At 45.7% G+C, this 18,636-nt stretch overlaps 5 non-coding genes across 5 annotated transcripts; all 5 read right to left on the minus strand.

Annotated features, from left to right (window-relative positions):
• Positions 1 to 313: 313 nt before the first annotated feature.
• On the minus strand, positions 314 to 386 carry trnav-aac (transfer RNA valine (anticodon AAC)). Its single transcript has one exon. It is a non-coding gene; the product is annotated as a tRNA-Val (tRNA).
• A 3,219-nt stretch (positions 387 to 3,605) lies between these two features.
• Positions 3,606 to 3,678, minus strand: trnav-aac (transfer RNA valine (anticodon AAC)). Its single transcript has one exon. It is a non-coding gene; the product is annotated as a tRNA-Val (tRNA).
• Positions 3,679 to 6,897: 3,219 nt separating this feature from the next.
• trnav-aac (transfer RNA valine (anticodon AAC)) lies at positions 6,898 to 6,970 on the minus strand. Its single transcript has one exon. It is a non-coding gene; the product is annotated as a tRNA-Val (tRNA).
• A 3,218-nt stretch (positions 6,971 to 10,188) lies between these two features.
• trnav-aac (transfer RNA valine (anticodon AAC)) lies at positions 10,189 to 10,261 on the minus strand. The gene has a single exon. It is a non-coding gene; the product is annotated as a tRNA-Val (tRNA).
• Positions 10,262 to 13,481: 3,220 nt separating this feature from the next.
• On the minus strand, positions 13,482 to 13,554 carry trnav-aac (transfer RNA valine (anticodon AAC)). Its single transcript has one exon. It is a non-coding gene; the product is annotated as a tRNA-Val (tRNA).
• Between the last annotated feature and the right edge of the window lie 5,082 nt (positions 13,555 to 18,636).

An 18,636-nucleotide genomic window follows, 5' to 3' on the forward strand; every position in this document is an offset into this window, starting at 1 on the left:
TGTGACACCAGCTCATCAGCTTCTTCGCTGTCTTTGAACCGGCCCGCCTGCGCAAGGAATGCAAATGCGGTACTGCTTTTTGTGGAAGATTCAGAACGCGGTAACTACACTCTGAAACAGAATGGCATATGATCAGACCCAGCTTGGAGAAAACCTTTACAATGCTTTGCAAACTAATTTAATGGAATTGCATTACATTTCACAAAGTGAGCAGATTTGTTCGAGCGATTTCGAAGGCAGGTTTGCAGATGGGAAAGCAAGCAAGAAAGCTCCGTTCTTGTCCGTGTAAAAGGCTGCAATTGAAGAACAAAGCAGTTTCTGCCCAGTTTCGAAATGGGGACCTTTCGCGTGTTAGGCGAATGTGATGACCACTACACTACAGAAACAAGCCTGCGCCGGCCGCGCTGCGGCTCTGTGGCATCCAGCACTGAAAGTTGAAGCCATTCTCCGTTTCACCTTTCTTTTTCCAACAGCTCGTTGTTATCCAGGGTAATTGACATCTTGAAAAAGTTAAAAAAAAAGAAACAGACGTGAAATTGGTGACAAAATATAGACAAGGATGTGGTCAATTTTCGGACTGTAGAGTGAGGTGGAATAGGCTGGGACAACTTTCCCGGCAGCATAACGGCTGCGACATGATTTTATGGAAGGGTTTTGAACTGAGTATTTACGTGTTTTACCCAAGCTGGGGTGAGTTGGAAACTCGGGAGCATAGGTTTAAGGTGAGTGCTCTGAAATTGACAAAGGACCTGAGGCACATTTCCCACACACAAGGTTGTGCGTGTATGGAATGAGCTACCAGAGGAAGTGGAGGAGGCTATTGCACTCAGAAAATTGCAATGGTAATCGGATCAGTTTCTGGATAGGATGGGTTTAGAGGGATGGAGGCCAAATGCTGTGGAACGGGACTTGTTTAATTTTGGATATGTGGTGAGCATGGATGAGATACACCGAAGTATCTGTTTCCACGCGGTGTACCCCAATAACGTTGTGTTTGAAAGGATTACTTTTTAGCGGAGCTTGCCTTCGCAGTCTGTAGCACAATCATTTAGACTGTTCGACTGCTCACGGGAAAGGTAGTATTGTGAAACACTGCAGAAACGAACGACTCCCTTACTTTTGCTGTGACTGACCATACTTCGTGAAATTTTTCCAGATCCTCAGTTGAGGATTTTTGCTGCTGGAAGTTACCTCAGAACCCCTGTTAACTCGTAATGTATTGACCGAATCGCAAGCAGAAAGCATTTAACACGGAACACAAACAAAACTGGCATACCTAATGCATGTTCAGACACAGCGAAGCATGAATGCTAAATGTGAGACAGTCCGAGGGCATGAGGCATAAAGTAACCTCACAACTAACAACTGGGCAATTCCAAACTACTCTTTCAAACATACTGCAGCCTTAGTGCACCACCACTTCACGGACAATGCTGAAAAGAGAGAAAGAAAGAATATAATAAGTATGGGCCATAAAAAAGTGAATTTCACCAATCACAGTCTCGATTAGATTACCTTTCCCTTCCGGTGTCTCCAAGACGGAAATGAAGGAAATGGGAGAAATTCAATAACACATTCAGTGGAAAGAATTTCCCATTCGCCAGAAAGCCAAATAACGATGAATCGATTCAGCGCAGGACTTTGTTTCACAACAGCGATGAAATAACAGTCTCCATTCGGTTCCAGTAAAACCTCAACTTGCCTGGAACGTAAACCAAGCGCTGAGCTGTTTGCGATTTTCGGCAGGGGAGGCGAGCACCATCATGACAGCAGAGAGACTTCACAATATTCACCACAGTTAATTCCCCTGGAATATCAACGCAGCGGGGATTTTAACAATGCTGCAGCGGTGGAGTTGACCAGCTGAAATGGCAGTGGCGGGATTCGAACCCACGCCCCTTTCAGGGCTGGAACTTGGATCCAGCGCCTGAGACCGCTCGGCCACACTACCAGACAGCGCGGCAGCGCATTTACTTGCATTTCGAATTGTGCTCCTGCATAACCACACATGCTAAGTCAAATGAAAAGGGTTCCATGATCCCTCTCCGACTCGCACAGCTGCTGGGATGTGCCCAGCTACAATGACAATTTCGCAGCAGATCATGAAAGCCCATCAATCCAGACAAAAATCAATGGTAAGCTGTGTCTATCTTCTCAGACTCTTTTCAACCAGAAATGTATCTTTGACTGCGTGAGAATATATGTTCGGTTATGATTTGGTCAAATCACCATGAGCTGCTTGACATTACTTCAATTTCGATTCTTGCTTTGCTGAATGATTTCACCCATTGCTCGAAACAGGACAACTTCCACGTTTACACGGAACATGAAACACACCGGACTACAGGGAAAATGCACAAAGCTGAGCAGGCCGTGTTCCACATTATACCGTACAGCATCGTTTCAGTCACTGTGTCTGTTTTGCAGAATAAGAGTCCCAAAGAATGTTCTCCATCCTAAAACCGGAGGTAGCATTACAATCCGAGAACGACAGATCACATTGGGAGGATGCTCTGACCTCGGGGCCAGTTCGAGATGCCACTTTCCTTGCCTTTTACCTTAACCGTGCAATTGGCTGCAGGGATGTTCATACCTGGACATGAGCCGCATGGATACCAACTGAGTTGGAAACCTGTGTGCGAATCGACGAGAAGCGACTCAATAAATTTTGCTAAATTCCATGGTGCTTATTAGAAATGCAGTTTCTGTTCACGTCAATTTAAAAGGCAGTTTCTGAACATAGTAACAGAAGGTCCTACTCACCCCACCCCCACTGCGGAAGAGGTGCTAACTGCCCTTGAGTGCTTTTTGTTCTCGATGTGAAGAGCTCTCCCGCATGAGTCACCTTCACGTCTCTTGTTGCTGAGTGACTCACAAAGAAGGAGATTCACCAGAGCTGCAACTGCCTCACTTTCCCACTCGCCCTCCCGTTTACATTTTCCTGCTCGTCAGTGATTTAAAGAAAACCAAAAGGTTGCGATGTCATTCTGTAGCCTCTCTGTCAATTCCTCCGTTTCAGTTCCAACTTGGCTTAGATCTCGGGGCTCACCTTAATACTAGCGACGCTATGAAATCACAAGTCCAGAGGTTCCTCTGAGAGTGTAATTTCTTTCATTGCTGTTGCTGATTGAATGAGTCACTATAACGTGCGAACTGATCCAAACCATGATTCAGCACCTCTGCTGCCAATTCTCGCACGTTGAATAACGACAGACAGCTTCCAAATGAGGCCTTGCAGAGACGACTTTGGGGTACATTTGTCAGACAGACCAGTTGAGGAATCCGCGGTGCACTGTGACACCAGCTCATCAGCTTCTTCGCTGTCTTTGAACCGGCCCGCCTGCGCAAGGAATGCAAATGCGGTACTGCTTTTTGTGGAAGATTCAGAACGCGGTAACTACACTCTGAAACAGAATGGCATATGATCAGACCCAGCTTGGAGAAAACCTTTACAATGCTTTGCAAACTAATTTAATGGAATTGCATTACATTTCACAAAGTGAGCAGATTTGTTCGAGCGATTTCGAAGGCAGGTTTGCAGATGGGAAAGCAAGCAAGAAAGCTCCGTTCTGTCCGTGTAAAAGGCTGCAATTGAAGAACAAAGCAGTTTCTGCCCAGTTTCGAACTGGGGACCTTTCGCGTGTTAGGCGAATGTGATGACCACTACACTACAGAAACAAGCCTGCGCCGGCCGCGCTGCGGCTCTGTGGCATCCAGCACTGAAAGTTGAAGCCATTCTCCGTTTCACCTTTCTTTTTCCAACAGCTCGTTGTTATCCAGGGTAATTGACATCTTGAAAAAGTTAAAAAAAAAGAAACAGACGTGAAATTGGTGACAAAATATAGACAAGGATGTGGTCAATGTTCGGACTGTAGAGTGAGGTGGAATAGGCTGGGACAACTTTCCCGGCAGCATAACGGCTGCGACATGATTTTATGGAAGGGTTTTGAACTGAGTATTTACGTGTTTTACCCAAGCTGGGGTGAGTTGGAAACTCGGGAGCATAGGTTTAAGGTGAGTGCTCTGAAATTGACAAAGGACCTGAGGCACATTTCCCACACACAAGGTTGTGCGTGTATGGAATGAGCTACCAGAGGAAGTGGAGGAGGCTATTGCACTCAGAAAATTGCAATGGTAATCGGATCAGTTTCTGGATAGGATGGGTTTAGAGGGATGGAGGCCAAATGCTGTGGAACGGGACTTGTTTAATTTTGGATATGTGGTGAGCATGGATGAGATACACCGAAGTATCTGTTTCCACGCGGTGTACCCCAATAACGTTGTGTTTGAAAGGATTACTTTTTAGCGGAGCTTGCCTTCGCAGTCTGTAGCACAATCATTTAGACTGTTCGACTGCTCACGGGAAAGGTAGTATTGTGAAACACTGCAGAAACGAACGACTCCCTTACTTTTGCTGTGACTGACCATACTTCGTGAAATTTTTCCAGATCCTCAGTTGAGGATTTTTGCTGCTGGAAGTTACCTCAGAACCCCTGTTAACTCGTAATGTATTGACCGAATCGCAAACAGAAAGCATTTAACACGGAACACAAACAAAACTGGCATACCTAATGCATGTTCAGACACAGCGAAGCATGAATGCTAAATGTGAGACAGTCCGAGGGCATGAGGCATAAAGTAACCTCACAACTAACAACTGGGCAATTCCAAACTACTCTTTCAAACATACTGCAGCCTTAGTGCACCACCACTTCACGGACAATGCTGAAAAGAGAGAAAGAAAGAATATAATAAGTATGGGCCATAAAAAAGTGAATTTCACCAATCACAGTCTCGATTAGATTACCTTTCCCTTCCGGTGTCTCCAAGACGGAAATGAAGGAAATGGGAGAAATTCAATAACACATTCAGTGGAAAGAATTTCCCATTCGCCAGAAAGCCAAATAACGATGAATCGATTCAGCGCAGGACTTTGTTTCACAACAGCGATGAAATAACAGTCTCCATTCGGTTCCAGTAAAACCTCAACTTGCCTGGAACGTAAACCAAGCGCTGAGCTGTTTGCGATTTTCGGCAGGGGAGGCGAGCACCATCATGACAGCAGAGAGACTTCACAATATTCACCACAGTTAATTCCCCTGGAATATCAACGCAGCGGGGATTTTAACAATGCTGCAGCGGTGGAGTTGACCAGCTGAAATGGCAGTGGCGGGATTCGAACCCACGCCCCTTTCAGGGCTGGAACTTGGATCCAGCGCCTGAGACCGCTCGGCCACACTACCAGACAGCGCGGCAGCGCATTTACTTGCATTTCGAATTGTGCTCCTGCATAACCACACATGCTAAGTCAAATGAAAAGGGTTCCATGATCCCTCTCCGACTCGCACAGCTGCTGGGATGTGCCCAGCTACAATGACAATTTCGCAGCAGATCATGAAAGCCCATCAATCCAGACAAAAATCAATGGTAAGCTGTGTCTATCTTCTCAGACTCTTTTCAACCAGAAATGTATCTTTGACTGCGTGAGAATATATGTTCGGTTATGATTTGGTCAAATCACCATGAGCTGCTTGACATTACTTCAATTTCGATTCTTGCTTTGCTGAATGATTTCACCCATTGCTCGAAACAGGACAACTTCCACGTTTACACGGAACATGAAACACACCGGACTACAGGGAAAATGCACAAAGCTGAGCAGGCCGTGTTCCACATTATACCGTACAGCATCGTTTCAGTCACTGTGTCTGTTTTGCAGAATAAGAGTCCCAAAGAATGTTCTCCATCCTAAAACCGGAGGTAGCATTACAATCCGAGAACGACAGATCACATTGGGAGGATGCTCTGACCTCGGGGCCAGTTCGAGATGCCACTTTCCTTGCCTTTTACCTTAACCGTGCAATTGGCTGCAGGGATGTTCATACCTGGACATGAGCCGCATGGATACCAACTGAGTTGGAAACCTGTGTGCGAATCGACGAGAAGCGACTCAATAAATTTTGCTAAATTCCATGGTGCTTATTAGAAATGCAGTTTCTGTTCACGTCAATTTAAAAGGCAGTTTCTGAACATAGTAACAGAAGGTCCTACTCACCCCACCCCCACTGCGGAAGAGGTGCTAACTGCCCTTGAGTGCTTTTTGTTCTCGATGTGAAGAGCTCTCCCGCATGAGTCACCTTCACGTCTCTTGTTGCTGAGTGACTCACAAAGAAGGAGATTCACCAGAGCTGCAACTGCCTCACTTTCCCACTCGCCCTCCCGTTTACATTTTCCTGCTCGTCAGTGATTTAAAGAAAACCAAAAGGTTGCGATGTCATTCTGTAGCCTCTCTGTCAATTCCTCCGTTTCAGTTCCAACTTGGCTTAGATCTCGGGGCTCACCTTAATACTAGCGACGCTATGAAATCACAAGTCCAGAGGTTCCTCTGAGAGTGTAATTTCTTTCATTGCTGTTGCTGATTGAATGAGTCACTATAACGTGCGAACTGATCCAAACCATGATTCAGCACCTCTGCTGCCAATTCTCGCACGTTGAATAACGACAGACAGCTTCCAAATGAGGCCTTGCAGAGACGACTTTGGGGTACATTTGTCAGACAGACCAGTTGAGGAATCCGCGGTGCACTGTGACACCAGCTCATCAGCTTCTTCGCTGTCTTTGAACCGGCCCGCCTGCGCAAGGAATGCAAATGCGGTACTGCTTTTTGTGGAAGATTCAGAACGCGGTAACTACACTCTGAAACAGAATGGCATATGATCAGACCCAGCTTGGAGAAAACCTTTACAATGCTTTGCAAACTAATTTAATGGAATTGCATTACATTTCACAAAGTGAGCAGATTTGTTCGAGCGATTTCGAAGGCAGGTTTGCAGATGGGAAAGCAAGCAAGAAAGCTCCGTTCTGTCCGTGTAAAAGGCTGCAATTGAAGAACAAAGCAGTTTCTGCCCAGTTTCGAACTGGGGACCTTTCGCGTGTTAGGCGAATGTGATGACCACTACACTACAGAAACAAGCCTGCGCCGGCCGCGCTGCGGCTCTGTGGCATCCAGCACTGAAAGTTGAAGCCATTCTCCGTTTCACCTTTCTTTTTCCAACAGCTCGTTGTTATCCAGGGTAATTGACATCTTGAAAAAGTTAAAAAAAAGAAACAGACGTGAAATTGGTGACAAAATATAGACAAGGATGTGGTCAATGTTCGGACTGTAGAGTGAGGTGGAATAGGCTGGGACAACTTTCCCGGCAGCATAACGGCTGCGACATGATTTTATGGAAGGGTTTTGAACTGAGTATTTACGTGTTTTACCCAAGCTGGGGTGAGTTGGAAACTCGGGAGCATAGGTTTAAGGTGAGTGCTCTGAAATTGACAAAGGACCTGAGGCACATTTCCCACACACAAGGTTGTGCGTGTATGGAATGAGCTACCAGAGGAAGTGGAGGAGGCTATTGCACTCAGAAAATTGCAATGGTAATCGGATCAGTTTCTGGATAGGATGGGTTTAGAGGGATGGAGGCCAAATGCTGTGGAACGGGACTTGTTTAATTTTGGATATGTGGTGAGCATGGATGAGATACACCGAAGTATCTGTTTCCACGCGGTGTACCCCAATAACGTTGTGTTTGAAAGGATTACTTTTTAGCGGAGCTTGCCTTCGCAGTCTGTAGCACAATCATTTAGACTGTTCGACTGCTCACGGGAAAGGTAGTATTGTGAAACACTGCAGAAACGAACGACTCCCTTACTTTTGCTGTGACTGACCATACTTCGTGAAATTTTTCCAGATCCTCAGTTGAGGATTTTTGCTGCTGGAAGTTACCTCAGAACCCCTGTTAACTCGTAATGTATTGAGCGAATCGCAAACAGAAAGCATTTAACACGGAACACAAACAAAACTGGCATACCTAATGCATGTTCAGACACAGCGAAGCATGAATGCTAAATGTGAGACAGTCCGAGGGCATGAGGCATAAAGTAACCTCACAACTAACAACTGGGCAATTCCAAACTACTCTTTCAAACATACTGCAGCCTTAGTGCACCACCACTTCACGGACAATGCTGAAAAGAGAGAAAGAAAGAATATAATAAGTATGGGCCATAAAAAAGTGAATTTCACCAATCACAGTCTCGATTAGATTACCTTTCCCTTCCGGTGTCTCCAAGACGGAAATGAAGGAAATGGGAGAAATTCAATAACACATTCAGTGGAAAGAATTTCCCATTCGCCAGAAAGCCAAATAACGATGAATCGATTCAGCGCAGGACTTTGTTTCACAACAGCGATGAAATAACAGTCTCCATTCGGTTCCAGTAAAAACTCAACTTGCCTGGAACGTAAACCAAGCGCTGAGCTGTTTGCGATTTTCGGCAGGGGAGGCGAGCACCATCATGACAGCAGAGAGACTTCACAATATTCACCACAGTTAATTCCCCTGGAATATCAACGCCGCGGGGATTTTAACAATGCTGCAGCGGTGGAGTTGACCAGCTGAAATGGCAGTGGCGGGATTCGAACCCACGCCCCTTTCAGGGCTGGAACTTGGATCCAGCGCCTGAGACCGCTCGGCCACACTACCAGACAGCGCGGCAGCGCATTTACTTGCATTTCGAATTGTGCTCCTGCATAACCACACATGCTAAGTCAAATGAAAAGGGTTCCATGATCCCTCTCCGACTCGCACAGCTGCTGGGATGTGCCCAGCTACAATGACAATTTCGCAGCAGATCATGAAAGCCCATCAATCCAGACAAAAATCAATGGTAAGCTGTGTCTATCTTCTCAGACTCTTTTCAACCAGAAATGTATCTTTGACTGCGTGAGAATATATGTTCGGTTATGATTTGGTCAAATCACCATGAGCTGCTTGACATTACTTCAATTTCGATTCTTGCTTTGCTGAATGATTTCACCCATTGCTCGAAACAGGACAACTTCCACGTTTACACGGAACATGAAACACACCGGACTACAGGGAAAATGCACAAAGCTGAGCAGGCCGTGTTCCACATTATACCGTACAGCATCGTTTCAGTCACTGTGTCTGTTTTGCAGAATAAGAGTCCCAAAGAATGTTCTCCATCCTAAAACCGGAGGTAGCATTACAATCCGAGAACGACAGATCACATTGGGAGGATGCTCTGACCTCGGGGCCAGTTCGAGATGCACTTTCCTTGCCTTTTACCTTAACCGTGCAATTGGCTGCAGGGATGTTCATACCTGGACATGAGCCGCATGGATACCAACTGAGTTGGAAACCTGTGTGCGAATCGACGAGAAGCGACTCAATAAATTTTGCTAAATTCCATGGTGCTTATTAGAAATGCAGTTTCTGTTCACGTCAATTTAAAAGGCAGTTTCTGAACATAGTAACAGAAGGTCCTACTCACCCCACCCCCACTGCGGAAGAGGTGCTAACTGCCCTTGAGTGCTTTTTGTTCTCGATGTGAAGAGCTCTCCCGCATGAGTCACCTTCACGTCTCTTGTTGCTGAGTGACTCACAAAGAAGGAGATTCACCAGAGCTGCAACTGCCTCACTTTCCCACTCGCCCTCCCGTTTACATTTTCCTGCTCGTCAGTGATTTAAAGAAAACCAAAAGGTTGCGATGTCATTCTGTAGCCTCTCTGTCAATTCCTCCGTTTCAGTTCCAACTTGGCTTAGATCTCGGGGCTCACCTTAATACTAGCGACGCTATGAAATCACAAGTCCAGAGGTTCCTCTGAGAGTGTAATTTCTTTCATTGCTGTTGCTGATTGAATGAGTCACTATAACGTGCGAACTGATCCAAACCATGATTCAGCACCTCTGCTGCCAATTCTCGCACGTTGAATAACGACAGACAGCTTCCAAATGAGGCCTTGCAGAGACGACTTTGGGGTACATTTGTCAGACAGACCAGTTGAGGAATCCGCGGTGCACTGTGACACCAGCTCATCAGCTTCTTCGCTGTCTTTGAACCGGCCCGCCTGCGCAAGGAATGCAAATGCGGTACTGCTTTTTGTGGAAGATTCAGAACGCGGTAACTACACTCTGAAACAGAATGGCATATGATCAGACCCAGCTTGGAGAAAACCTTTACAATGCTTTGCAAACTAATTTAATGGAATTGCATTACATTTCACAAAGTGAGCAGATTTGTTCGAGCGATTTCGAAGGCAGGTTTGCAGATGGGAAAGCAAGCAAGAAAGCTCCGTTCTTGTCCGTGTAAAAGGCTGCAATTGAAGAACAAAGCAGTTTCTGCCCAGTTTCGAACTGGGGACCTTTCGCGTGTTAGGCGAATGTGATGACCACTACACTACAGAAACAAGCCTGCGCCGGCCGCGCTGCGGCTCTGTGGCATCCAGCACTGAAAGTTGAAGCCATTCTCCGTTTCACCTTTCTTTTTCCAACAGCTCGTTGTTATCCAGGGTAATTGACATCTTGAAAAAGTTAAAAAAAAAGAAACAGACGTGAAATTGGTGACAAAATATAGACAAGGATGTGGTCAATGTTCGGACTGTAGAGTGAGGTGGAATAGGCTGGGACAACTTTCCCGGCAGCATAACGGCTGCGACATGATTTTATGGAAGGGTTTTGAACTGAGTATTTACGTGTTTTACCCAAGCTGGGGTGAGTTGGAAACTCGGGAGCATAGGTTTAAGGTGAGTGCTCTGAAATTGACAAAGGACCTGAGGCACATTTCCCACACACAAGGTTGTGCGTGTATGGAATGAGCTACCAGAGGAAGTGGAGGAGGCTATTGCACTCAGAAAATTGCAATGGTAATCGGATCAGTTTCTGGATAGGATGGGTTTAGAGGGATGGAGGCCAAATGCTGTGGAACGGGACTTGTTTAATTTTGGATATGTGGTGAGCATGGATGAGATACACCGAAGTATCTGTTTCCACGCGGTGTACCCCAATAACGTTGTGTTTGAAAGGATTACTTTTTAGCGGAGCTTGCCTTCGCAGTCTGTAGCATAATCATTTAGACTGTTCGACTGCTCACGGGAAAGGTAGTATTGTGAAACACTGCAGAAACGAACGACTCCCTTACTTTTGCTGTGACTGACCATACTTCGTGAAATTTTTCCAGATCCTCAGTTGAGGATTTTTGCTGCTGGAAGTTACCTCAGAACCCCTGTTAACTCGTAATGTATTGACCGAATCGCAAGCAGAAAGCATTTAACACGGAACACAAACAAAACTGGCATACCTAATGCATGTTCAGACACAGCGAAGCATGAATGCTAAATGTGAGACAGTCCGAGGGCATGAGGCATAAAGTAACCTCACAACTAACAACTGGGCAATTCCAAACTACTCTTTCAAACATACTGCAGCCTTAGTGCACCACCACTTCACGGACAATGCTGAAAAGAGAGAAAGAAAGAATATAATAAGTATGGGCCATAAAAAAGTGAATTTCACCAATCACAGTCTCGATTAGATTACCTTTCCCTTCCGGTGTCTCCAAGACGGAAATGAAGGAAATGGGAGAAATTCAATAACACATTCAGTGGAAAGAATTTCCCATTCGCCAGAAAGCCAAATAACGATGAATCGATTCAGCGCAGGACTTTGTTTCACAACAGCGATGAAATAACAGTCTCCATTCGGTTCCAGTAAAACCTCAACTTGCCTGGAACGTAAACCAAGCGCTGAGCTGTTTGCGATTTTCGGCAGGGGAGGCGAGCACCATCATGACAGCCGAGAGACTTCACAATATTCACCACAGTTAATTCCCCTGGAATATCAACGCAGCGGGGATTTTAACAATGCTGCAGCGGTGGAGTTGACCAGCTGAAATGGCAGTGGCGGGATTCGAACCCACGCCCCTTTCAGGGCTGGAACTTGGATCCAGCGCCTGAGACCGCTCGGCCACACTACCAGACAGCGCGGCAGCGCATTTACTTGCATTTCGAATTGTGCTCCTGCATAACCACACATGCTAAGTCAAATGAAAAGGGTTCCATGATCCCTCTCCGACTCGCACAGCTGCTGGGATGTGCCCAGCTACAATGACAATTTCGCAGCAGATCATGAAAGCCCATCAATCCAGACAAAAATCAATGGTAAGCTGTGTCTATCTTCTCAGACTCTTTTCAACCAGAAATGTATCTTTGACTGCGTGAGAATATATGTTCGGTTATGATTTGGTCAAATCACCATGAGCTGCTTGACATTACTTCAATTTCGATTCTTGCTTTGCTGAATGATTTCACCCATTGCTCGAAACAGGACAACTTCCACGTTTACACGGAACATGAAACACACCGGACTACAGGGAAAATGCACAAAGCTGAGCAGGCCGTGTTCCACATTATACCGTACAGCATCGTTTCAGTCACTGTGTCTGTTTTGCAGAATAAGAGTCCCAAAGAATGTTCTCCATCCTAAAACCGGAGGTAGCATTACAATCCGAGAACGACAGATCACATTGGGAGGATGCTCTGACCTCGGGGCCAGTTCGAGATGCCACTTTCCTTGCCTTTTACCTTAACCGTGCAATTGGCTGCAGGGATGTTCATACCTGGACATGAGCCGCATGGATACCAACTGAGTTGGAAACCTGTGTGCGAATCGACGAGAAGCGACTCAATAAATTTTGCTAAATTCCATGGTGCTTATTAGAAATGCAGTTTCTGTTCACGTCAATTTAAAAGGCAGTTTCTGAACATAGTAACAGAAGGTCCTACTCACCCCACCCCCACTGCGGAAGAGGTGCTAACTGCCCTTGAGTGCTTTTTGTTCTCGATGTGAAGAGCTCTCCCGCATGAGTCACCTTCACGTCTCTTGTTGCTGAGTGACTCACAAAGAAGGAGATTCACCAGAGCTGCAACTGCCTCACTTTCCCACTCGCCCTCCCGTTTACATTTTCCTGCTCGTCAGTGATTTAAAGAAAACCAAAAGGTTGCGATGTCATTCTGTAGCCTCTCTGTCAATTCCTCCGTTTCAGTTCCAACTTGGCTTAGATCTCGGGGCTCACCTTAATACTAGCGACGCTATGAAATCACAAGTCCAGAGGTTCCTCTGAGAGTGTAATTTCTTTCATTGCTGTTGCTGATTGAATGAGTCACTATAACGTGCGAACTGATCCAAACCATGATTCAGCACCTCTGCTGCCAATTCTCGCACGTTGAATAACGACAGACAGCTTCCAAATGAGGCCTTGCAGAGACGACTTTGGGGTACATTTGTCAGACAGACCAGTTGAGGAATCCGCGGTGCACTGTGACACCAGCTCATCAGCTTCTTCGCTGTCTTTGAACCGGCCCGCCTGCGCAAGGAATGCAAATGCGGTACTGCTTTTTGTGGAAGATTCAGAACGCGGTAACTACACTCTGAAACAGAATGGCATATGATCAGACCCAGCTTGGAGAAAACCTTTACAATGCTTTGCAAACTAATTTAATGGAATTGCATTACATTTCACAAAGTGAGCAGATTTGTTCGAGCGATTTCGAAGGCAGGTTTGCAGATGGGAAAGCAAGCAAGAAAGCTCCGTTCTTGTCCGTGTAAAAGGCTGCAATTGAAGAACAAAGCAGTTTCTGCCCAGTTTCGAACTGGGGACCTTTCGCGTGTTAGGCGAATGTGATGACCACTACACTACAGAAACAAGCCTGCGCCGGCCGCGCTGCGGCTCTGTGGCATCCAGCACTGAAAGTTGAAGCCATTCTCCGTTTCACCTTTCTTTTTCCAACAGCTCGTTGTTATCCAGGGTAATTGACATCTTGAAAAAGTTAAAAAAAAAGAAACAGACGTGAAATTGGTGACAAAATATAGACAAGGATGTGGTCAATGTTCGGACTGTAGAGTGAGGTGGAATAGGCTGGGACAACTTTCCCGGCAGCATAACGGCTGCGACATGATTTTATGGAAGGGTTTTGAACTGAGTATTTACGTGTTTTACCCAAGCTGGGGTGAGTTGGAAACTCGGGAGCATAGGTTTAAGGTGAGTGCTCTGAAATTGACAAAGGACCTGAGGCACATTTCCCACACACAAGGTTGTGCGTGTATGGAATGAGCTACCAGAGGAAGTGGAGGAGGCTATTGCACTCAGAAAATTGCAATGGTAATCGGATCAGTTTCTGGATAGGATGGGTTTAGAGGGATGGAGGCCAAATGCTGTGGAACGGGACTTGTTTAATTTTGGATATGTGGTGAGCATGGATGAGATACACCGAAGTATCTGTTTCCACGCGGTGTACCCCAATAACGTTGTGTTTGAAAGGATTACTTTTTAGCGGAGCTTGCCTTCGCAGTCTGTAGCATAATCATTTAGACTGTTCGACTGCTCACGGGAAAGGTAGTATTGTGAAACACTGCAGAAACGAACGACTCCCTTACTTTTGCTGTGACTGACCATACTTCGTGAAATTTTTCCAGATCCTCAGTTGAGGATTTTTGCTGCTGGAAGTTACCTCAGAACCCCTGTTAACTCGTAATGTATTGACCGAATCGCAAGCAGAAAGCATTTAACACGGAACACAAACAAAACTGGCATACCTAATGCATGTTCAGACACAGCGAAGCATGAATGCTAAATGTGAGACAGTCCGAGGGCATGAGGCATAAAGTAACCTCACAACTAACAACTGGGCAATTCCAAACTACTCTTTCAAACATACTGCAGCCTTAGTGCACCACCACTTCACGGACAATGCTGAAAAGAGAGAAAGAAAGAATATAATAAGTATGGGCCATAAAAAAGTGAATTTCACCAATCACAGTCTCGATTAGATTACCTTTCCCTTCCGGTGTCTCCAAGACGGAAATGAAGGAAATGGGAGAAATTCAATAACACATTCAGTGGAAAGAATTTCCCATTCGCCAGAAAGCCAAATAACGATGAATCGATTCAGCGCAGGACTTTGTTTCACAACAGCGATGAAATAACAGTCTCCATTCGGTTCCAGTAAAACCTCAACTTGCCTGGAACGTAAACCAAGCGCTGAGCTGTTTGCGATTTTCGGCAGGGGAGGCGAGCACCATCATGACAGCCGAGAGACTTCACAATATTCACCACAGTTAATTCCCCTGGAATATCAACGCAGCGGGGATTTTAACAATGCTGCAGCGGTGGAGTTGACCAGCTGAAATGGCAGTGGCGGGATTCGAACCCACGCCCCTTTCAGGGCTGGAACTTGGATCCAGCGCCTGAGACCGCTCGGCCACACTACCAGACAGCGCGGCAGCGCATTTACTTGCATTTCGAATTGTGCTCCTGCATAACCACACATGCTAAGTCAAATGAAAAGGGTTCCATGATCCCTCTCCGACTCGCACAGCTGCTGGGATGTGCCCAGCTACAATGACAATTTCGCAGCAGATCATGAAAGCCCATCAATCCAGACAAAAATCAATGGTAAGCTGTGTCTATCTTCTCAGACTCTTTTCAACCAGAAATGTATCTTTGACTGCGTGAGAATATATGTTCGGTTATGATTTGGTCAAATCACCATGAGCTGCTTGACATTACTTCAATTTCGATTCTTGCTTTGCTGAATGATTTCACCCATTGCTCGAAACAGGACAACTTCCACGTTTACACGGAACATGAAACACACCGGACTACAGGGAAAATGCACAAAGCTGAGCAGGCCGTGTTCCACATCATACCGTACAGCATAGTTTCAGTCACTGTGTCTGTTTTGCAGGATAAGAGTCCCAAAGAATGTTCTCCACCCTAACACCGGAGGTAGCATTACAATCCGAGAACGACAGATCACATTGGGAGGATGCTCTGACCTCGGGGCCAGTTCGAGATGTCACTTTCCTTGCCTTTTACCTTAACCGTGCAATTGGCTGCAGGGATGTTCATACCTGGACATGAGCCACATGGATACCAACTGAGTTGGAAACCTGTGTGCGAATCGACGAGAAGCGACTCAATAAATTTTGCTAAATTCCATGGTGCTTATTAGAAATGCAGTTTCTGTTCACGTCAATTTAAAAGGCAGTTTCTGAACATAGTAACAGAAGGTCCTACTCACCCCACCCCCACTGCGGAAGAGGTGCTAACTGCCCTTGAGTGCTTTTTGTTCTCGATGTGAAGAGCTCTCCCGCATGAGTCACCTTCACGTCTCTTGTTGCTGAGTGACTCACAAAGAAGGAGATTCACCAGAGCTGCAACTGCCTCACTTTCCCACTCGCCCTCCCGTTTACATTTTCCTGCTCGTCAGTGATTTAAAGAAAACCAAAAGGTTGCGATGTCATTCTGTAGCCTCTCTGTCAATTCCTCCGTTTCAGTTCCAACTTGGCTTAGATCTCGGGGCTCACCTTAATACTAGCGACGCTATGAAATCACAAGTCCAGAGGTTCCTCTGAGAGTGTAATTTCTTTCATTGCTGTTGCTGATTGAATGAGTCACTATAACGTGCGAATTTCACCATTCGTGTGCTTTGCTGGTTTTACTGCAGAGTGTTAATGTTCAGTGTTTAAATTCCAACCCGACCATCTTACTTTGCTTATAGCAAATGTATCTTCGATTTGAGAGAATGCACCCTCTCCAATGTGCCAGTGTCCATGCTGGAGTGATCACATTCGCCTCCCACACGGAAAGCCCGGACCTCAAGCGGTTCCACTGCTGCATCATGTTCCGGCCAAGTTGTGTTTTTCACTATTTCCACTGAAACCGAACGGAGATTGGGATTTCATCGCTGGTGTGAAACAAAATCCTGCAGTGACTTTAGTTATCATTATTTGGTGTTCTAGAGAATGGAAAAATAATTCCAGTTAATTGCAATGTCATATGGTCTTAAATTTCTCTAATTTCCTTCACTTCTGCCCTGGAAACGTGAGCTGCAAGCACTGCCACATTGTTGATCGGACGAGCAAACTAATGTAATCGAAACTGTGTTTGGGAATCTTCAATTTTCATGGCTCGTTCATGTTCGGTTCTTTGTTTTCCCTCATTTCAGAGTTTTTCGGGAGGTGGAGGTACACTAAGTTTCCACTATATGTTGGGAGTAAAAAGTGAGTTCTGTCGATGCTGGAGATCAGAGCTGAAAATGTGTTGCTGGTTAAAGCGCAGCAGGTCAGGCAGCATCCAAGGAACAGGAAATTCGACGTTTCGGGCATGAACTAGATTCCTGATGAAGGGCTTATGCCCGAAACGTCGAATTTCCTGTTCAATATATGTTGGGAGCGCAGTTTGGAATTGTTCTGCTGAAGGATCTGGGAACCGTTTATGGCTTATTGCCCCGGACTGCACCCAGAACAGCATTTATGCTTCGAAATGTCTGGAAATGCATTTTAAACAAACTCCCATTTCCCAGCATCTGGCCCCTATCTCACTAAACCCTTCCTATCCAGAAACTCATCCGTTTGCCTTTGAAATCTTCTGAGTGTACGAGCCTCCTCCACTTCCTCTGGTCGCTGATTCCATCCCGCACAACCTTCTGTGTGGGAAAGGTGCCTCAATCCCTTTTATATTTTACCCGTCCCACCTTACACCTATGCTCTCCAGCTTTCAACTCACCCCACATGGCCGAAAACAAAAACTTAAGTATTCATTTTATGAAACTTCCTTAAGGTCATGCCCACGTTCAGACTTGCCCTACATTCCAAACTGTGCCCCCCTGACAGCATCTTTATCTATATTTTGTGAACAATTTCACATGATTTTCTTAATTTTTCAATGATGCCAATTACGCTGGAGAATAACCAGCTCCTGGAAACGGAAAGGTGAAGTGTTGAACTGTGTAAATTTTAGTGCTGGCCGAATCTGAACACCAGCTGCTGGCGGGGATGCTTCCTGTATTGTATTGTGGATTGGAGTCACCTCATACACAAAAACTCTCCGCTTCAAAATCCGGCAAGAACAGCCCTTATTCCCAATGGCAGCCTTTCAGACTGACACGAGCAGAGCAGAGTTTTATAGCTTGCTGTTCACATCAACAAACCTGGCTTTGAATTTGCTCGCTCATACATGCTCGAGTGGTGAAAATGAATACAATCCCATTTCATTACTGTGTGAAACATTGTTTTTTTTTCTCCAACCGGGTTCTAAATAAGCACAGATGTGTACAGGACTGATGGCCATTCTGTGTCACAGTGGAGTTCCTGGACTCTGATCCTTCCACTAAAAGCAATACCACGTTTGCTTTCCTTGGGCAGGCGGCCCGGTTCAAAGCCAAGGAGCAAAGGTTCCCAGCAAAAATCCTCAACTGAGGACCTGGGCATTTTTCATGGGGAATAGTCAGTGGGGGCAACATTATGGAAGTCCTCGGGTTCTGCAGTGTTTCTAAACACTAAATCGAAGCGCGATTGGATTTTAGTATTCCTAGGCATGATTTAAATTGATTGGTAAAATTGGAATTGTTTCTTAATTACCAAACAAAACTGGCTTGTTTCACAGCCAACCGTTACATCTTTCCAATTTTCCAGTACACGCTGAGACTGCGAGCTGGTCATCACAGGTATTTGTCAGCGCTCAGTTCCGAACAGCATTCACTCTCATTTAAAGGTGGAGGGCACGTCTTCAACTTCATAACACTGTTCTCATCACAAAATCCTGCAGCTTCTAATCTTGGGGACAGGGGTTGGATTGCAGCCGTTACTGTATTAAATGTAAAGATTTTCACACAGGAAGCACTATTCATGAGGGGGGGAGTTTCTGTAAGCTGTGTCCCAGGGCTGTGCAGGGAGCTGCAGTGGCCACTTTCTGTTGACAGCGGGGGTATGGAGAGAACAATGT

Source organism: Hemiscyllium ocellatum, unplaced genomic scaffold (genome assembly GCF_020745735.1).
Source record: "Hemiscyllium ocellatum isolate sHemOce1 unplaced genomic scaffold, sHemOce1.pat.X.cur. scaffold_452_pat_ctg1, whole genome shotgun sequence".
NCBI classification, from domain to species: domain Eukaryota; kingdom Metazoa; phylum Chordata; class Chondrichthyes; order Orectolobiformes; family Hemiscylliidae; genus Hemiscyllium; species Hemiscyllium ocellatum.